This window comes from Papio anubis, chromosome 7, assembly GCF_008728515.1.
Source record: "Papio anubis isolate 15944 chromosome 7, Panubis1.0, whole genome shotgun sequence".
In the NCBI taxonomy this organism is placed as follows: domain Eukaryota; kingdom Metazoa; phylum Chordata; class Mammalia; order Primates; family Cercopithecidae; genus Papio; species Papio anubis.
In genome coordinates, this window is record NC_044982.1 from 56,361,802 (window position 1) to 56,381,621 (window position 19,820).

Genomic DNA, 19,820 nt, shown 5'->3' on the forward strand with positions numbered 1-19,820 from the left:
GTGCACAACTTCTGGAAAATGCCCTTAAATGATAGGGTGCCTTAAAGGATAGGGAGCGTGCCTTTCTCCTCTTTCCTTCTTTGTACAACATAAAGTAGCAACCTCCCTCCTCCAAGGCACTTGCTAATTCTCTCTCTGCCTTGTTTGTTTCCACAGCAGATAACACCATTTGACACAATATTTATTTTGCTTATTTTGCATACTGTCTATCTCTTCTCATTAGAATGTAAACTCCATGAACAGGGCTGGTACTAGCATATTTGTATCTGTTGTTGAAATATTGAAAACTTCTGTACCAGTGGGTGACTGGTCACTGCCCCAAGTCCCTGTGTGCTCCCCATGGCACCTCCCAGCTACCCAGCTGTCTTAGTCTTCTTGGGCTGCCATAATAAAATACCATCGACTGGGTGGCTTCAACAACAGAAATGTATTTTCTCACAGTTCCGGGTCCTAGATCAGCATGCGAATCAATCTGGTTCCTGGTGAGGTTTCTCTTCCTGGCTTGCAGGCAGCTGCCTTTCTGCTAAGTGCTCACATCGGGAGGGAGAGACAGAGCGTGTATGCTCTCTGGTGTTCCTTCTTCTAAAGGACACTAATCCCATCAGGCCGACGACCCCATCCTTCTGATCTCACCTAGCTCATTACCTCCCAAAAAGCCCCATCTCCAAATACCATCACACTGAGGATTAGGACTTCAACATAAGAATTTTGGGAGAAACACAAACATTCACTCAAGGACAATGAAACACGCCTTGACTCAAATAGTAGGGGGCTCCCAGGACTCCACTTCTGCATGAAGGCCAGTGATGCCCTGATCAGTCAGTATGCTACGCCCCCGACGTGTTCAACAAACACTTCTTGCTTGAACGCATGATAGAGTCTAGGATGGCGCCAAGCCATTCCATTGTCCATCCCAAACTCAAGAAGAGCTGAAATCAGGTTCTTCAGTGAGTAAAACTCAGGGAAATTACCAAGCAGCACTTCTCTGCTATTTTTAAACTAAGGGCTTCTTTCCTCAAACCCTTCCTGTTCCTATCTCTTCCCACCCCGGTGGAAGAGGAAATGACTGAGTGGAAACATAGAAGGGAAATCATTTTATCCCCCTGAGATGAGCCATTGCCAGGCCCTTCCCTATATCAGTTACAGGATCAGCAAGTGCAGGAGAAGCAACACTGCACAGGTGTGAGTGCTGGGACGGGAACACGCAGGCTACCATCAGCTCATAGCCACACACATCTTCTCACTGCACGGTGTGAGTGCCGGGACGGGAACACGCAGGCTACCATCAGCTCATAGCCACACACATCTTCTCACTGCACGGTGTGAATGCCGGGACAGGAACACATGGGCCACTGTCAGCTCAGAGCCACACACATCTTCTCACTGCACGATGTGAGTGCCGGATGGGGACACGTGGGCCACCAGCCAGTTCAGAGCCACACACATCTCACTGCATAGTGCGAGTGCCGGGATGGGAACACGTGGTCCACTGGCCAGCTCAGAGCCACACACATCTTACTGCACGGTGTGAGTGCTGGGACAGGAACACACGGGCCACCGTCAGCTTAGAGCCATACACATCTTCTCACTGCATGGTGTGAGTGCCGCATGGGAACACGTGCTCCACCGGCCAGCTCAGAGCCACACACATCATCTCGCTGACCTTACCTCTCAGGAGTTCCATTCTGCACCAAGGTGATGGAGCAGTTTAAAAGCATGTATCTGTCACATTTTTAAATGTGCAAACCTGGTGAACCAAGAGATTCCTCGTTCTGGGATCTACCTTTGCACACGCATGCTCAGGGAGGCATTCCTTCCAACAGCAAAAGCAGTTTAAATAATCTAGATGTCTAGCAGTGGGGAAACAGCTAATGGATGTATTGCTAGAGAACACACTGTGGGTGGGGAGACCGGATGACTGAGAAGGAGAGAGAAGGAGAGGTTTTGAGGGCTGAGCGCTTGGTGAGCACGGGCTGCCAGCTGTCCCGGCTTTTGGCAGGCTGCTTGCTGCAGACAAGCGGCCGTGGGGACGTCATCACTCAAGAGTATTCTTGCCAGCTTTGCTGATGCCAGTGCATGTGCAGCATGGGAGGAGGTGCAGGCCTGGTTTGACCTAACCATGGGTCTGTCTTTAATCACTATTAAAAGCAGTCATTACTACCCTCTCTGGTGGCACTGGACTACTGAAAGTGTAATGGAAAGAAGTTAAACTAAAAGTAATGTCTTAAACCTATTAATTTAGAATGACCAAAAGGAAAAGAAGCCCACAGGAGAGAACTCTTGCCTTTATTTCCCATTAATTGAGCCAAAGAAAACTCTCTCCTTCAAATGGCTAAGCCGAGCCATTCTTCTAGCTCTCATTGTTCTCTGGTGTTTGCAAAGGGCACTATCTGGCTGCGCAGCTGTGCCAAAGAGCTCTCAGGACAGTCGTTTAACTGAGGACAAACAGCATGGCGGATCCAGCTTTGCTCACAGTGTCTGCAGGGAGTTAATAAGAACTCCAAGAAAAAATAAACCTGGGCCGAGCACCATGGCTCATGCCTGAATTCCCAGCACTTTGGGAGGCCGAGGCAGGTGGATCATTTGAGGTCAGGAGTTCAAGACCAGCCTGGACAACATGGTGAAAACCTGAATCTACTAAAAATACAAAAATTAGCTGAGCATGGTGGTACATGCCTACAATCCCAGCTACTCAGGAGGCTGAGGCAGAATTGCTTGAACCTGGGAGGCACAGGTTGTAGTGAGCCAGGATCCCACCACTGCACTCCAGCCTACACTCCAGAGCGAGACTCTTGTCTCAAAAAAAAAAAAAAAGAGCCTGGGAAGCTCTGGGTTAAAAGAAGTAAAATACCAGCTGGCCGCAGTGGCTCACGCCTCTAATCCCAGCACTTTGGGAGGCCGAGGTGGATGGATCATGAGGCCAGGAGATCGAGACCATCCTGGTTAACACAGTGAAACCCCGTCTCTACTAAAAATATAAAAAAATTAGCTGGGCGTGGTGGTGGGTGCCTGTAGTCCTAGCTACTTGGGAGGCTGAGGCAGGAGAATAGTGTGAACCCGGGAGGTGGAGCTTGCAGTGAGCTGAGATCACGCCACTGCACTCCAGCCTGGGTGACACAGTGAGACTCCGTTTTTAAAAAAAAAAAAAAAAAGGTAAAATACCTTTCTTTACAATAAAGCCTTAAACATATTAATGTGCAATGCAGATCTTCAAGAAGGATATGGAAAACTGTGTTGGTTTCCTGCTTAACATTCCCCGCCACACGCCTTTGCTGAGAGACCCTCGATTTTGTTGGTTTATAGCACCTGTGTGTCTCACAGGCTCCTCCCCGATCCCAGGAAGAAATGTTCACAGGTCTGAGCCATTTTCCTTCGGTGACTGCTTTAGTTTGGCCATGTGCTGCAGTCCTGCATGTAATGAATGTAAAGACAATCAGCCCTGGGAACCTCTAGGAAGGATTTCTTGACTCTTAAAACATGACACAGGATGAGTACTTGCCTCTTCCTGCCTTAGGACATTGTCATGTGAAGACATGGGCTTGGCGCTGCTTCAGTCCTGTTGAAATCATGAGGGAAAAGTCAAGAAAATCTCAGAGAAATGGATCTTGATCTTTGATGCTGTTAAGTTGTGCATTAACCAACCCCGGAATGGCCCTTTGAGTTTGTCACTTTGTAGTTTAGGTCTTAGGATATCCTGTGATGTTCAGCTCATAGCACCCTGAAACCAAGGGGCACATAAAGTACAGACAGTGCCCAACCAATTCATCTGACCACAGAAGGTCCCCCCAGACTAGGGCTCTACTAAGAATGCCTTGGGAAAGGCTGACAGAGTGAGGAAGATGGAGGTGAAGGTCAGATGCTCCAGGCTCTACTCTAGGTTCTAAAAATCACGTGAGCATCTGGGCCTCATTTTCAACTCTCTGAAAAGAATGTGCCAACTAAAACAACAGAAGTCAAGCATCTAATCCTGTGCATGGCGCATGGTAGGTGTGTCACACATAAAGAGCTGTCATTCATCAAAGGGAAGTGGGGAGGAGAGGAGTCATCCAGTTTCCAAGTCTCATTTATGCCCGGGAGATCTTTGTAACTATTCCAAAAATAATATGTGTTCCTTGACCCCATGCCCATTTATAGGACTCTCTTGCCTCACTCAGCAGGAAGAAAGAGAAAATAAAGATTCCATAGATGTCCTAGGCAAGCATGCTAACTCCTGGGTCCCTAGTCCCCGCTCTTCTGCTAGAGCGAGCTGGGACCAACTCCCTGGATGGCCAGAGTACTTCTGTGTCTGCTACAGGCTCTGAAACATTCTTCAGTGAGAACGTCCACATGTACCAGAGACCCAGTCTGCCGCAGAGGAGACATCTTCACTCTAGGCACTCGTGGGGATGCCAAGGAGATTGAGTTCCTCCTCGTCCAGAGCTCTGGCTGAGACTCAGAGCAGCAGCCGACAGACAACTGACTAGGGGCTTTGCTCACTTTCTCTCTCTCTCTCTGTCCTCTCTCCTCTCTCCTTTCTGTTTCTCTCGGTTTTGTTTATTGAGGGAAGCATTTAATTTGTAATTATATATTTCATCCCCAGAAAAAGAATCCCAGGGTTTTCTTTCCTGTGTGCTTTTATCATGCTTTCTCATGGTCCATGATGCCAGCTGCAGTCATCAGTTCAACAAAACCAAACTGATGGGATGGAGACTAATCTGCCATGTTTTTTAGGTCTGAGTTGCACAGTAAATCTGGAGATGATCACTGCACATTTATTTAGCCTGCCTGTGAGGGTCACAACAATTTTCTCAGTTCTAGGATCAACAATGATTTCAAATTTTCCAAAGTTACTGAGCTTCATCATCACAATTAAAAACCGGACAATGATATGGAAGCACAGCCTAATAAGAACCTGGTGTTGGCCAGGCACACTGGCTCAAGCCTGTAATCCCAAAAATTTGGGAGGCTGAGACAGGTGGATCACTTGGGGTCAGGAGCCCACTTCAGTCCTTCTGCCTGCCCCACTCTCTGAAAGGAGAAGAGACGCAGCCACCTAGCAAGATTCTCGGGAGAAAAGCAGACAGGGCTGAAGAAGAACCATGCCACAGAGGCCAGATGAGGCAGGGGGACTGGGCATGTTGGAAACACCTCCTGTGGGGCTGAACGCCAGCAGAGAAGAAAGGGGGCAAAGGTGCCAAGATACAGCATGGGACTGCAAGCACACAAAAGGGATGTTCCAGCCGGGTGCGGTGGCTCAAGCCTGTAATGCCAGCACTTTGGGAGGCTGAGGTGGGTGGATCATGAGGTTAGGAGTTCGAGACCAGCCTGACCAACATGATGAAACCCCATCTCTACTAAAAATACAAAAATTAGCTGGGCATGGTGATGCACGCCTGTAATCCTAGCTATTCAGGAGGCTGAGACAGGAAAATCACTTGAACCCAGGAGGCAGAGGCTGCAGTGAGCCGAGATCATGCCACCGCACTCCATCCTGGGTGACAGAGCAAAACTCCATCTCAAAAAAAAAAAAAAAAAGCGGGGTGGATGTTCCCTAGGCTTTGGGGATAATGGGATTAGAATTATTCTTTAGGCCACTCTTTAAATCTGACAGTTCTCCGGGACTGCACTATGAGATTCCTAACTTTTATTTTTTTTATTTTTTATTTTTGGAGTCTATAAATTTATTGAGTAAAAACAAAATCAATGTCAGATACATTATATTTGATTGGGTTCAAATTTGGCTGATGTCCAAATGCAGCAGAGAAGAACAGAGGGGAGAAAAGGACATGGTGTTGCTGGCAAGGGGACACTGAACAGAACAGTCTTCCTTTCATTATAAAAACGGGCATCACACAGCCGGTGTGAGTCAATTAACCAAGGTAGGGGATTCAATGTTTTACGAGCAGGGAGAAAACCAAAGTAAGCAGAGAATTTTCAAGAGAGGAGAGGGCCCAGAACACTGAGAGAAAAAGCTGCAGCAGTGGCCAGCTGGAGAACAGCGGTTGGATCTGCTGGGTCACTTGGGGAACAGGGTGACCACTTCGTAGCCCTCGGGTGGTGTGACTCGCTCCCAGGCACGCTTCTCACAGTGGATTTGATCCTCCACAAAGAAATGGCCCTTCTGTTTCAGGCTGGTGCCACAGTCAGTGCACACGTAACACTCAGGGTGGCGGTGATGGTCCCGCAGCTTCACACCGACAATTCCAGGGCCACATTTGTCACACATAGGCAACTTCTGAGCATTTCCAATCAACGCAGCCACTTTAGTGACAGAAGCTTCAACACTTCCGAATCCTGAGGGCTTGTTGGGATCCCTTTTTCTTCAGACTCCAGGATTTCCTGCAAAACCGGGAAAAACATGGACTATTTTGGGGGCTCATTCAACTCCTGTTTCTCCTGATGCATCTTGTAAACTTTAGATTCTGTGTCGATGACACACGGCTGCTTGGAGGCTGAGCATGGTCTAAGGGTCTGCCGTTCGCCTTCACCCCGCTGGCAGCAGTCTTTGACTCCAGGGCGTTGTTGAAGTTGGAGATATTTTCAGAAGAGTAGAGGCCAGCTGGGTTGCTGTACTGGTTTGTGATGACCCTGGCGGCAGTGCTGCAGGCAGGCGAGGTGGTAAAGGACATGGAACTTCGGTTGTGGGCGCTTCCTATGTGCAGTACCTCCCGAGGTTCAGAGGCTAAATTCATCTTGTATGGATGACACTTCCCTTCCTCCGTCACCAGAGGAGACCAGACTTTATGTTTGGATCTGGCTACAGTGAAAGTCATATTGTCTGTGCAGCCTTTGATTCTGTTCTGAGCTTCCAAGTGCGTCATATTGCGAGAATTTTCCCCATCAATGGTTGTGATTATATCTCTGATACATAAATTAGCTAGAGCCACCTTGCTTCGAGGAGTGACCAGGGAAATGGCGAGAGGCTGCTCGAAGTCCTTGTCGCCCACGAAACAGAAGCCCCTCGGCCTCGGGCCCTGGAGGACGATCTGCTGGGTGGCCGTGGCACGGCTGTGGTGGGCGACGACCCTCGGAGACAGACAGGCAGGACGTGGCATGGTGTGCAGGGCTCCCCCCGGCAGCTCGAGATTCCTAACTTTTAAATGTTACAAGCTGAAGGGGTGGCCTGCCCCTCCACACCTGTGGGCATTTCTCGTTAGGTGGAACAAGAGACTTGAGAAAAGAAATGAGACACAAAGACAAAACATAGAGAAAGAAAAAGTGGGCCCAGGGGACCAGTGCTCAGCATACAGAGGACCCACTCCGGCACTGGTCTCTGAGTTCCCTCAGTATTTATTGATCATTATCTTTACCATCTTAGAAAAAGGGAAGTGACAGGATAATAGGATCATCGTAGGGAAAAGGTCAGCAGTAAGACATATGAATGAAGATCTCTGTGACATAAGTTTAAGGAAAAGTGCTGTGCTTTGATACACATATGTAAACATCTCCATAAACCTTTTTAGTGCATAAAGAGCAGCATTGCACTAGCAAGTCCCACCTTTCGCCCTAAGGCGGTTTTCTCCTTTCTCAGTAAACAGAACATACAATCGGGTTTTACACCGAGATGTTCCATTGCCCAGGGGTGGGCAGGAGACAGATGCTTTTCTCTATCTCAACTGCCAAGAGGCCTTCTTTCCTCTTATACTAGTCCTCCTCAGCACAGACCCTTCATGTGTGTCAGGCTGGGGGACGATCAGGTCTTTCCCTTCCCACGAGGCCATATTTCAGACTATCACATGGGGAGAAACCTTGGACAATACCTAGCTTTCCTAGGCAGAGGTCCCTGCGACCTTTGGCAGTGTACGTGTCCCTGAGTACTTGAGATTAAGAGAATGGTGATGACTTTTCACAAGCATACTACCTTCAGGCACTTGTTTAACAAAGCACACCCTGCACAGCCCAAAATCTGTTAAACTTTGAGTCACCACAGCACATGCCTCTTGCAAGGAGAAGGTTGGGGGTAGGGTCACAGATTAACAGCATCTCAAATACAGAACAAAATGGAGTCTCTTGTGTCTACTTCTTTCTATATAGACACAGTAACAGTCTGATCTCTTTCTTTTCCCCACAACAAGCACTGTGATTGTGATGCCCGGTGTCAGTTGGGAGGAATGGGTATTTGATGAGTCAGTGTCAGTCTAGGAGGGCTTCTTGGAAGAGGCGACTATTGAGCCAAGTTATAAGGCTGTGCTTCTTCTTCTCTTATGTGCATAGGAATTACCAAGGCTCTGATTCAGTAGGGCTGGGGTGGGGTCTGCAATTCTGAATTTCTAACAAGATCCCAGGTGGTGCTGATGCTTTGAGTAGCAACATTCCAAAGGATTATCGAGTTACCGGAATGAAAACGGGGCTCGGTCTTTCGAAGAAGACATTCTTGGCACCAGGCAAAATAGAGCAAAGGGGGAAGGTAAGCAGTACCATGAAGAGCAGGGTGTGTGAGGAGGGAGTGGATGAGACAGACCTCGCTTGGGGGGTCCCTGGCCTGAGAAGGGCCTGGTGGAGTGAACGATGGAGTCTGGAGTCGCCTGTGCATGACAGTGTTTCTCAAGGTGGAGCCCAGCTCTATCAGAAGCCCTTGGGCACTGGTTGAGAATGTGCATCACTCCACCCACAGAACTTTGGATTTTTGGAGGTCTGGAGGTGGCTCAGGAATCTGCATTTTTAAGAAGCTTTCAAGGCAATTCAGATGCAAACTAAAGTTTAATAATCTGCTTTGGGCAATTAAAGGTTTTCTGAGAGAGGAAGGACAAGATTAGATTTGCATTTTGGAGAGATGCTCTGGGTACCTGAGGAAGATGAGGCTGGGAACAGGGAGGCTGGGGAAGGGCTAAGGTGGTTATGCAGGCCAGAGAAGCTGAGGGCTTGCAACAGAATCCTGGCAATGGCAACGGAGAGGATGAACTCAAGTGACATCCATCAGTCATTCCGAGTGGGCTGCCACTCATGAGTATATGGGGGCAAGAGAAATGATGAGTTCAATTTTGCCAAGTTTGGAGGATATCTAGGTACAGAAGTCCATCAGGCAATTGAATATGAGAGTCTGAAGTTCAGAAACGAGGACCAGGTTTGGGTATAGATTTTAGAGTCAGCCACTTGTAGTGTATTTACCTTTAAGCACTATGGTGAACTTCATGTTGGCTGCAGTAGGCTTTTCAGATCTTCCCAGAGACTATGGGTGGGAGCGAGGGGAGAACGGTGGTCTGAGTACTAATTCTGCCAAGAACCAATATTATTACTAGTGGTGATGCTGATCATCGCGTGCGGGAACCAGACCTTTCCTGGAGCATGTCCGGATCTTGTGTCAGTTCTCCCACTGAAGACTTGCAGGCTTCTTAAGTAATGAGTCCAGCCTCCCAGAATCAGCCTGGGAGAATGGAGGACCTCGTTATGGGGATCTATCAAATCTTTCTGCTGTGCTTTGACCTTGTAAGACACATTTTCACACTCCAAGGGTAAATTGTGCTGAACATGATAGCATCAGCTTATGGAGCCCTGTGCCGGGTTCTAGGGATGGTCTCTGCCCCTAAGAAACCCCAACCAATTGGAAGAGACAGACAAGGAGTTGGACATTCATGCTGTTATGTGTCCAGTGCATAGAAATCTAAATAAAACTGGGGTTTCAGGGAAGGCTTAGTGGAAGAGGTGACACCTGTTAGATTTTGAGGGAGGAACAGAAGTTGGGTAGACAAAGTAATGGAGGTGAGGGAGAAGAAATATTTTAGGCAGAGGAGACAGCACATGCCAGGCACAGGGTCATGAACCAGGACATGGTCAGGGAACAGTGAAGACTTAGATCTGGCTGGAGCAAAGGCCTATGTGGGACAGAGATGGGAAACCAGTCTAAGCGGGAAGGAGCAGAGCCTACCATGAAGGGTCTCATTGTGTGCAACGATATGGAATTTAAAGTAATCTTAAAAACTCTAAGGAGGTCCAGGCACCATGCCTCACACCTATTATCCCAGAACTTTGAGAGGCCAAGGTGGGAGGATCACTTGAGTCCAGGAGTTCGAGACTAGCCTAGGCAACATAGTGAGACTCCATCTCTACAAAAGTTTTTCTTCTTTTTTTTTTTCTTTTTTTTTTTTAATTAGCTGGGCATGGTAGTATTGCCTGTAGTCCCAACTACTCCAGAGGCCAGGCAAGAGGATTGCTTGAAGTCTAGGAGTTCGAGGTTATAGTAAGCTATGATTACACCACTGCACTCCAGCCTGGGCAACAGAATGAGACCCTGTCTCAACAAAACAAAACAAAACAAAACAAAAAACAAAACAAAACAGAAAACCCCCACAAAACTCTAAGGAGGGACACTAACTGACAGCTAGGTGTGGGTGAGGACCAACCAGGTTTCTGCAGTGATCACCTGGGCACGAAGAGGAATTGAACCAAGACAGTACAGGTGGTCCAGCCACCAAACCTATCTCTATTTTGTCTCCTCCCCACAGCCAGCAGCCAGAACAAGCCACCATCTCCCCTGGGGTCTCACAGTAGCCTCCTGACTGCTCTTGCTGCTTCCACACTTACACTTCCTGTTCTCTGCAAGGCAGCTGGAGTGACCTTTCACTATGTAAGTCATATTATATCCGCTCTCTGCTGTAAACCTTTCAATCAGTTTCCATGAATGGTTCTGGGAATCAAGTCCAGCTTCCTTCCCCTGATTCACTTGATCTGGCCCTTCCCACTTGTCTGACCTGTTTTCTAGCCCATGCTCCCTGTCCTTGTCTATACTCCTAATGTGTGGTCTTTCTATTCCTTAAACATGCCTGGCTCAGTCCCATGTTAGAGCAATTCTGCTGGCTCTTCCTCCTGCCTGGACCTTCACACAGCTGGAAATTCTTGCTTTTCAAGTTTTAATTTATTTTTATTTTTATTTTTTGAGACAGTTTCACTCTTGTCACCCAGACTGGAGCGCAATGGTACGATCTTGGCTCACTGCAACCTCTGCTTCCTGGATTCAAGCAATTCTCCCACCTCAGCCTCCTGAGTAGCTGGGATTACAGGTGCCTAGCACTGTGTCCAGCTAATTTTTGTATTTTTAATAGAGATGGGGTTTCACCATGTTGGCCAGGCTGGTCTCGAACTCCTGACCTCAGATGATCCGCCCACCGTGGCCTTCCAAAGTGATGGGATTACAGGCGTGAGCCACCACGCCTGACCACAAGTTGTAATTTAAACATCACTTCCTCATAGAGACTTTCCCCGACAACCCCCTCAATCTCCAGGAGCTCCTCAGTCATTCTCCATCAATACACCCTATTTCGATTCTCTGAACAGCTCTTATTACTATCTGGTATTTTCCTGTTTGTTATATATATTTATTTTCTCTCTCCTCTGTAGTAGACAGTGTCCAAAAATGGCCACCATCAAATCTTTCTCCCATTGTATACACATGCTGCTCCACTGTTCAAGAGGTCAAGTTTATTTCTCCTTCCATTGCATCTGGACTCGCCTCATGATTTCTTATCACTTGCTTTGACTGACGGAACAAGGCAGAGAGGATGCTGTGCCAGTTCTGGGCCTAACTTTCAAAAGGCTTGTCAACATCTGCTGTTACTCTTGGAGACCAGCTACCATGTAGCAAGTCTGACTACCTTGAGACCACCATGCTGTGAGGAAGCCCAAGCTCTCCACATGGAGACAGGCCATGTGGAGGAGTAAAAAATGCTGATGTTTGACAGTATGAATGCTGGAAACCAAGGAATTGAAATGAGAATGTGGGATATTGGAGTTTGTGTGTTTTCAATAAGTTTAGGGATATTGAAGTTTACCATTTCAGTTCTGAGTTTTGAGAATGTACAGGATATAGAGATGGCTGAGGTGGAGAGGAGACAATGGTCACCAAAGCTAAGGAGGTGAACAAATTTGAGGCCAGGATACTGGCTGATTCACACATGAAAATTCAGCTTTTCCAGGGCGATGGCAGGTCTGGTAGTGGGGAGAGGCACTGAAAGATTCCGCATGGGAACTGTGAGAGCCACACAGGGGCAGGTGGTTTCCTTGGAAAGATCTAGTTTTGCTGGAGGCAAACAGATTTCAGTGAAGAGTCTGCAGCCATAGAATGGAGAGACTGTTCACAACTGAACAGGGGTCTCAAGGGCAAGAGAGGGCAACCCAGAGAAACGGGTTGTCAGGAAAGACCTCAGTGGAAGACAAGTAAGGTGTGGGCGTGGCACCTCACTTGGGCTGAGAGTCGAGCAGAGTGCAGATTCAGTTTCACTGGGGGCAGAAGTGAAGGATGATTCAAATGAGATCACTGGGGAAGTTAACTGGCCTCAAAATTTTGGCTGACCTGGAGAGATAAAAATCTGGTTTTCCTGCCAACATATTCAGAAGACGGAGAGTGTTTTCTGTTGGCAGGAGAATCAGCAATCGGAGACCTTTGCTCAGGATTCCAAATGAAACTCTGGTGACAAGATGCAGGGCAGGGTATGGGTAGGCCCTCATCAGCAAACACCCTGCTGGCCTCGGGACCTTGACTCTGAGCAGAGGGGAGGAGCAGGCAGCTGAGCCATGTGGTGGACGAGAACCAGGCTTGCCTGCACTGCTCTACTCTGTAAAGCTTTGAAATTCTTAATCATTTACTATCTAATTTAACGTTTAAGAATTAATTGTATTCATTTTGGATAATTTGACATTGTAAATAATTTTTGAACAAGGGCCCTGCATTTTCATTTTTCAGTGGGTTCTGCAATGTATGTAGCTGATCTTGCCACTATACTACTGTGTGCATGGGAAGGTTTCAAGAAACCCATCAAACACAGTGCCCGTAGAGACAAAGACACACAGGACGCATCTGAACAAAAGTAGGTAGTCTGTGCTGGCTGAAACCCATCAGGAAACAGGGGAAAGTTCATTCATTCACTCACTCACCGAAAACTTTGTTAAGAGGGAGGAGGGGAGGTCCTGCTAGTGCCAGGAGCAGGGAGGGAGAAATAAATGACAGTCATGGTCCTCAAGAAGCTCCTACTCCGTAGAGTAAGAGAAATGTACACAGGAACAATGCAGCAGAATAAGGGCCGGGATGAAAATAAACACCTTCCTTCCATTTCTTCATTTTAGGGGTACATGGTTTGTCGAAAAGACATCCAGTTAAATTAAGGTAGTTCTGTCCTACTACACGGAAAACGTATACATGGTTTCTGTGAATATATGGTTTCCTCCCAGAACACCAAAGAACCCTCCTCAACAGGAAACCTCAGTGGCTTGTTCCCTCTGTGTGAGGATGTGTTGAAAAGAGCAAGGAGTCGATTTGGCAGGAAAAAAAAAAAATGGAGTTACTACTGAATGTTGGCATGGTCCTGTGGTTGGAAGGTCAAAACAGAAACTGGCAGCACGACTTTTTATTAAAAGTCCACTTGGAGAGCTCACATGAGATTCTTTGATCTTATAGGTCAGGGCACTGAGGCTTTAGGGCTCCTGAGTTTATTTGGTAGTGAGGCTGCTGGGTTTCTGAATAAAGACCTGTGGTTAGAGTGTGATTTCCTGCCGTGCTTTCTGCATTACAGGCGTGGTCTGCCTCACTCAGCCAGTCTCAAGGGAGAGAGGAACTGTGGCTGCAGTTTCCTGAATTATCCAAATTAGGACTCAAAAGAAGAGAGTTCTGAGGCCCAGCAACTCTGAGAAAATCCTGAAAAACCTTGTGATAAAAAGGTACATCTTTCCTTAAAGACAGAGCACTATGTCAATAGAACTGAGCCCTGAAGCTAAGTGAATGAAGGGCTTGAGAGTTGCTCTCAATGGTGAAGATAAAATAGGTATTTAACCTTATGAATGGTGGCATTTTAGCCCAGAAGAGTGGAGGGGACCTGCGTTTCCTTTGCACCCATTACACTTAATACTTAGAGAGAGTAAGGCCAGCCCTAAAGTTCAAAGGAGACCCATCCATTTCCAAAAGGCTACTTTAAAAAAATTTTTTTTTTTTTTTGAGACGGAGTCTCGCTCTGTCACCCAGGCTGGAGTACGATGGTGCGATCTCAGCTCACTGCAACCTCCACCTCTCGGGTTCAAGTGATTCTTCTGCCTCAGCCTCCTGAGTAGCTGGGACTACAGACGTGTGCCACCACACCTGGCTAATTTTTTTTGTATTTTTAGTAGAGACGGGGTTTCACCATATTGACCGGACTGGTCTCGAACTCCTTACCTTGTGATCCACCCGCCTTGGCCTCCCAAAGTGCTGGGATTACAGGTGTGAGCCACCACGCCCGGCCAAAAAATTTTTTTAACTGAAAAAAAGATATGCTAATTGTAGAAAAAGCATAAAACTGCAAGAAAGAGATAATTTTTAAAAGCCATCTTTAGTCCTACTACCAGAAATAATCACTGTTTTTTGGTATATTTCCGAATTTTCTTCTTTGCATGCGTATACATATATAGTTATGGGCTCACACCATCCATGTTGCTTTGTTACTCTGTTTCATGTAATACTAAATCGTGAAATTGTTTCATGTCAATAAATACACTTAAATGATATTAAGTGCCTAAATATTCCTTTGCAGAGTTGTATTATTATTTATTTAATGAATTGCCTATTATTGGAGATTAATGTTGTTTATAATTTTTTTTAAATTTTATTAGAGATTGGGTCTTGCTATGTTGACCAGGCTGTTCTCAAATTCCTGGCCTCAAGCAATCCTCTTATCTCTGCCTCCCAAAGTACTGGGATTACAGGTGTGAGCTACCACGTCCGGTCTGTTTATAATTTTCAGTGATTATTCTTAATTATTTCCTTAGTATATGTTCCAAAGAATTTAATTGCTAGGTCAAAGCTTATGACCTTTTAAAGGATTGTGATAATGTATCGGTCAGACAGGCTAAATGTTGTAACAGACATAGCCAAAATCCCAGTGGCTTAACACAATAAAGATGTATTTCTCTTTTATGTCACAGTTCAACACAAGTCATTGGCTGGGAGTAGAAGGCACTCTGCATGGTCATCTGGAACCAGGGTTTGCCCACCTGATGGGTCTCCATTTGCCCCGGCCTTGGACTTCTCCACTGGATGCTCTGATTTCACTTGATAGGTAAAGGGAGAGAGAGAGAGCATGGAGAATTGCACAGGTAGTTTCAGGGTCAGGCCTGATGGTGACTCACATCACTTCCTCTGCCCACCTTCCAATTGTCCAGAACTCAGTCACATGACTGCTCCTAACTGCAAGGAAGGCTGGGAAGTATAGTCTTCCTGAGTGTCCAGGAGGAAAACAAGAGTGTAAGGGACCCAGAACAAGCATTGTCTCTGCCTCAAACATAACCAACTTACCAATCAGCAATGTTTTTCCAGTTATGTATGTATATATGTATGTATGTATGTATGTATGTATTTATTTAGAGACAGAGTCTCATTCTGTTACCCAGGCTGGAGTGCAGTGGTGTAATCTCGGCTCACTGCAATCTCTGCCTCCTGGGTTCAAGTGATTCTCTACTCTAAGCCTCCCGAGTGGCTGGGATTACAGGTGCACGCCACCACACCCAGCTAATTTTTGTATTTTTAGTAGAGACGGGGTTTCACCATGTTAACCAAGCTGGTCTCGAACTTCTGGCCTCAGTTGATTCCCCAACTCAGTTTTTCCAGTTTATATTCCCACCAGCAGGGTACAAGGATTCCTATTTCCCTACTTCCTCATTAATTAAGGGGATGACACTCTTTCCGTTGTTTTTATAGATCTGCACGGAACAATGTGGTTTCTCTGCATGACTGGAGTTTGTTTTGTCTTTGAAGATAATCTCACTAGGATCCAGACCATACCTGCTGGAGAGTCAGGACTCTGGATTTCTGACTGTTTTGAGGACAGCTACTCTCATCCTAGGCTGATCTGAGTTTCTGGGTCTTTCTCTGCCTGTTCTTTCCTCTCCCCTTCCCTTCTCTGCTGCAGAAAGTGTTTTATGTGGGTGTCAGCAACATCAGGACCTTTCAAACCCCTTGCCCCAGTATCATCCCTGAATGCAAAACTCACTTAGAGGCCTAGGGAAGAGATTAGAGCTCTGCTTTTCCTCTGCCACCTCAGGTGTATTCTAGCTTACAAGACACTTTCACAGAAAAAAAATTCAGGGAATGGAATGGGAAGGCAAAAATAGCTGCTTGATGCTGACTTGGCACATTGACTTCGACCAAATCACCCAGCGCCTCGTCCTTAGTACTCTGGTGACCACAGAATAATCCTCGCGCAGTGAGTAGTGGAAGTCAGGAGGAGTAAACTGCCTAGATGTCATGAAGGGAAAGCAATAGACTTGTGCAAAGTCTATTCTTGTCCGTTTCCCTGTGAATCCAGGTTGCTGAACATCGGCTGATGTCTGAGCTGTGGTTTCCTCCTGGTTTTGAAATTTAGTTACTAGAAGACAATGCTTTTGAATGGCTTCTTTGCCATGACTTTCACAGGTCCTGCTGGCTGTTGCCTAATGAATGTCTGATAGGCCTAGCCCCTTGGCAAAGCAATGTTTTATTTGCAAACTTATGCTTGTCCAGTGCCTCCTGGGAACTGAAAGCCTGGCATCAGCAGAGGAACGCAAACTGGGCAAATCACGGATCTCCAAGGCTTGCATTGCTTGGGGGCCATGGCACACAGCACTGCTAAAAGCCTAGGACAATCTGTGTGTTTGAGGAGCAAACCGATGCCTCGCACTTCTAAACTGTATCCTTTGCTCCCTCCCTGAGAGGCAGCCGTGTGCTCTGGGCTTCCTAGGTAAGTGACTCACACGAACTATAAGCCTGGCTTATGACCTAGAAAAGGAAACAGGAAGTGGCTTAGAGACATAAAGAGCACAGCCCAGGAGGGGCTGCCATGGAATTCTCCTTAGGTGAGAAGGGGTCCAATAGGCAGAGGGGCAATTTGGCATCCTCTCTTTCCCCGCGTTACCACAATGCCCTTGGCAGGGACCATTTGATGGGGAGTCGGATGTCTTCCTGGGGGTGGTGAACAGGGGTGAGGGAGGGGGAACTGCTGCTGGGTCAGTAGCTCCTCTCCAGAGTGAGCCCATCAGTGGAATGCCATGCCCCTTCTCTATCCCATCTTTGCAAGTGGGCTTGGGTTCTTGGGATGAGTTTCATCAGGCCTTATACATGCAGACTGTGAAGAGGTGCCTCCAACAAGAAAAACCAGTCTCTGGCAGGTCCTCTAAGGGCAGGGATTCTGGAGAGGCCGCCCTGTCCTCAGCTTGGCCCTGGCACATTGTGGCTGCAGGTAAGATGGCTGCAGCAGAGGGAGGGGAGGGGCCTCCCTGTTGATGGAGACCACCATGCAGGGCTTCACTATGCTTCCCTTTCTGGCTCTCCCAGGGAGGAAGGGTGGCTGGCGGCTGGCGGCAGGGCTTGTGGAGGCTCAGTCCTGGGCCTGGTCCTGCTTCTCTTAGAGGTGGTTGGTTGTGCAATGGCATCCCGGCTGCTCCTCTTGGAGCCCTATGACCACAGTTCCAGGCTCCACCCCCATTTCTCACCACCAGTGGTGAGAAATGGAATTTTTTGTTTTGTGTTTTTATGCTGTTCCCATAACACCCAGCACCTATCCCCAAGGATGAGTCCTGAAGACCCGTAGCCATGGCAGGGCAGGGCCTAGGTACTGAAGGAGGGTCCCACTCAGAGGCCAGTTCCACCCACTGCAAAATGCCCTCTGAGGACCCTCACTAGACCAGTTCCTCAAAGTGCGGTCCGCAAGCTGCCATCAGCAGAATCATGGGGTGAGGAAGGGGCTAGTAAAAACACGGGTTCTTGGCCCCCTCTGCAGACCTCCAGAATCTAACCCTCTCAGGAAAAGTCCTGGAAATCTGTGTGTCTAGAAGCACTTTCTTCTCCAGGTTGGTCAGCTTAGAAATATCTAAATACTTTTCTCAATACCAATCCCGGTCTCATTTATTATCCTTCTCATGAAAATGATTTGCTTCCTTTCAACCTTGTATGACCTCTGAAAATATGACCTAAAGCAGAGGGTCATATTTTCTTATGCACTCACATAAGAAACATCACCTGTGGCCTTCATTGGCAAGCATGGATTGCTGTTTTCAATCAGGGGCTTTGAAGGAAGACACTTTTGATCATCGGGCTGCCTCTATCTGCCTTTTCACTGAGTTGTCACTATTAAATGCCCTTCCCTGGCTTTGCCTTCTCTCTTCTCCACCAGAAAATGGGCCTGCTGCTCTAAGAGGTGGACTCTTGGAGTCCTCTAGCACAGGGGCCATGAAAATCAGTGACTTCCTTGTTTGCTGATGGAGCAGAGGTAGAATCTCTTGGTGTTTCCACAGAGAAAACGCTGACTGTGAAGAGCCGAGAAAGATGACATGATGAAGCCATCAGGGGAGGCACCAAACATCCTCAACTCTGCTCACCTATGGTTTTCTCCAGCCCTCCCAGAGCTCCTCCTGCGTGAGTAATGCAGTGTGTCCTGGTCAAGTGTCTCACTGAAAAAAGAAAGAAATCCTGATTTGCAGCATTGGCCAATTTCTGTAGTGTAAATACCCCCACCATGGCAGATTTCAGGTTACCAAGGGTTTCACAACTGGTTCACAAGTCTTGACTGTAATGACCAGCTCATGCAACTCCAGCACCTCATCATCTCCGCCCTGTCCCAGAAAATCCCCACATCACACCCAGGCTGAATATCACTTTCAGCTTCTCAGTCAGAAGGAGAAGTGGTTAAATATACCAGGATGGTAATGACTAAGTATCAGAATGGTGAGTGTAGAGGGTCAGGATGTCTGCCAAATTGGAGATGACTCTTCACTTCTCAATCTTGGTGTCTCATCTGGGGAAGTTGGAGGGAGACATGCACAGCTTCTCATGAACAGTCCTGGAAGCCCTTACCCCAAGGCCTCACGGGGCTCTCTCCAGGGCTTGCTCTTTCTCACTCTCTACTTTAAAAGCCTATGATTCATTGCCAGAGAACAGAAGGCTCCAGCCTAATAGGCCAAGTTGCAAACGGCGGGAATGGGGGCTGTCTAGACTCTGGGTCCTGCCTTTTGTCTTGGCTGGTGTCAAAATGAACTCTTTAAAAACTGGTCTAAGGAAGATTCCCCATCGAACAACCAAAGACTGAACAGCCTGGACTGACCTTTTTCTAATTTTTAGGGGTCTTGTGAACAGGAGTCAGGTGGGCGGGCAGCTCTTGTAAAGCTGAGTGTAACCAAATTTGTCCATAGCCTGTGACAGCAAAGATCACAAAACTCTTCCTTCCCCTTTAGGGCCTGGGAGTGACGCCGAGTGACGCCAAACCGAGGGGAGAATGGTGACCTATTTTATCTCCCAAACATTGGGCAGTCAGTTGCATTCGCAGATTTAAAATCCACCCACACTGCTGCAGTTTCTGTTCTCCTGCCCCCCAGGCATACTTCTGGCTGGAGCTGGTTTTGTAAAGTGGAGTTGGCCGTGGGTGTGGGAGTCCTCCTCGGAGAGCCTGGTCTGACAGCCCCAGTCCACAGCCCTCCCATGGGCTTTTGGGCTGCTCCAGTCCTGGCAGGTGCACAGCACAGGGGAATCTGGTTTTGTCCTGGTCTCAGATGGGGAAGTCTAGTTAAAGAAAGAAAAGATCAGCTGGGTGCAGTGGCTCACACCTGTAATCTCAGCACTTTGGGAGGCTGAGATGGGCAGATCATGAGGCCAGGAGTTTGAGACCAGCCTGGCCAACATGGTGAAACCCTGTCTCTACTAAAAATACAAAAATTAGCTGGGCATGGTGGCGGATGCTTGTAATCCCAGCTACTCGGGAGGCTGAGGCAGGAGAATCACTTGAAACTGGAAGGTGGAGGTTGCAGTGAGCTGAGGTCCCACCACTGCACTCCAACCTGGGCAACAAGAGCGAAAATCTGTCTCAAAAAAAAAAGATCTCGCTGGAAATGGCCTTACATCTGGGGTCTCTGTAATA

General features: G+C 47.5%; 1 pseudogene across 1 annotated transcript; it reads right to left on the reverse strand.

Moving 5' to 3' along the window:
* Nucleotides 1-5,503: 5,503 nt before the first annotated feature.
* On the reverse strand, nucleotides 5,504-7,034 carry LOC101005736 (annotated as a pseudogene). Its single transcript, XR_001904157.3, has one exon. The product of XR_001904157.3 is annotated as a PDZ and LIM domain protein 1 pseudogene (transcript).
* Nucleotides 7,035-19,820: the final 12,786 nt, after the last annotated feature.